This window comes from Gymnogyps californianus, chromosome Z (genome assembly GCF_018139145.2).
Source record: "Gymnogyps californianus isolate 813 chromosome Z, ASM1813914v2, whole genome shotgun sequence".
In the NCBI taxonomy this organism is placed as follows: Eukaryota; Metazoa; Chordata; class Aves; order Accipitriformes; family Cathartidae; genus Gymnogyps; species Gymnogyps californianus.
In genome coordinates, this window is record NC_059500.1 from 49,588,514 (window position 1) to 49,589,923 (window position 1,410).

Genomic DNA, 1,410 nt, shown 5'->3' on the forward strand with positions numbered 1-1,410 from the left:
TGTTTGGTCTCAATAATCTGTAAACTAGTTGTAATGTAAAGATGAGGCAGGATTATAGGTTTGGTACTGTGGAAAAGCCAGCAGTATATTTATTTCAACATTCAACAACACTTCACCAGCAGCTGAATTTATGGAGCCTGCTTTGCTGCATTTGTACAGCAGACTTCTTAATATTAGAATATGCTGCCATTTATGTCAATGGATAGAAGCACATGCGCATGTATGCATCCGTACCGATGTTAACATGATTTGTGCCTATTTACAAAATGGTACTATTTCCACTCTACCCTCCTGTCCGAAGTTGCAAGCAGCCTAAAACTCTCTATTCTCGCTTCACACCTCTATTAATCGAAGGGGGAAGAGATGTGAAGAGTGCCTGGGGCAAGGCCTCCATGTTGCTGCTCAAAGAACCACGCTCATAAATGACTTTTTGCACAAAACACAGTGGCACTTGGTTACAGTAGCACTTTGTAGTAACATGCTGGCTGCCTTGGCAAATGAGAGTAGCAAGCTACAGGCATTTAGAAAGGTTAATGATTAAATACTGAAGCCTGTATTTACAAAGCAGAATCCACTTACGTGATTACTGGAAGTTAAAACTCGGCATGGCAAGAAGTTTTAGTTCGCAGCAATATAGTTAGGGTTTTGAATACAACAGTCTCCCACACAAAGGTAAACACATGCAAGTAGTTACTAAATGCTAAAATTGCTTGCAAAGCTTTTCATGTGCATAATGAGCATGTACTTGTGTAATGAAATGGAAAGTGTTTATATACCAAAACTGAATAGCTTTCAGACCTTGAAGACAGTACCTCAAGTTAAACCCAGAAGACGAATAGCCATGGCAGCTCCCAGTATGGAATTGTCCTTGGCAGATGGCCACGATGTTTGGCCTCCACAGATCTTGAGTTTCAGCAACCTCTAGCATTTCACAACAGACTGCTGTTAAGGGGAGAGACTAACATGGCCATCCAGCTAGACCATCAGACAGCAGCATTCTCATTCGGCTTCCAAATACAGGTAGTCACTGTACACTGGATTTTGCATATTTCTACATACAGCTAGTCACGAGATGTATTTTATTGCCTTAGGAAACTAAAACAACTTCCACTTTCACCCTCAAAAGTGTTTCTGCACATGCTTTACCGTGTGTTAACCGGTGTGCTAGCTTTGTGGAGTTACCACCTAGCACCCGTCTCTGCACAGACATGAAATAAACAAATATCTCGACTCTGTGTGTTAATCAGCTTTTTTGCACACCGGGTAAAAGAATCCTGATTTTTGGGACAACAGGGAAAGAATCTCCAAGACCTTTTGGAAGTTTGAAATAAGTTATAAAGGTTCATACTGCCAAATCACTAAGCGTTTAAAAAAGATCAAAGTAAAAAGCCAACCACAGATTCAGGTTAA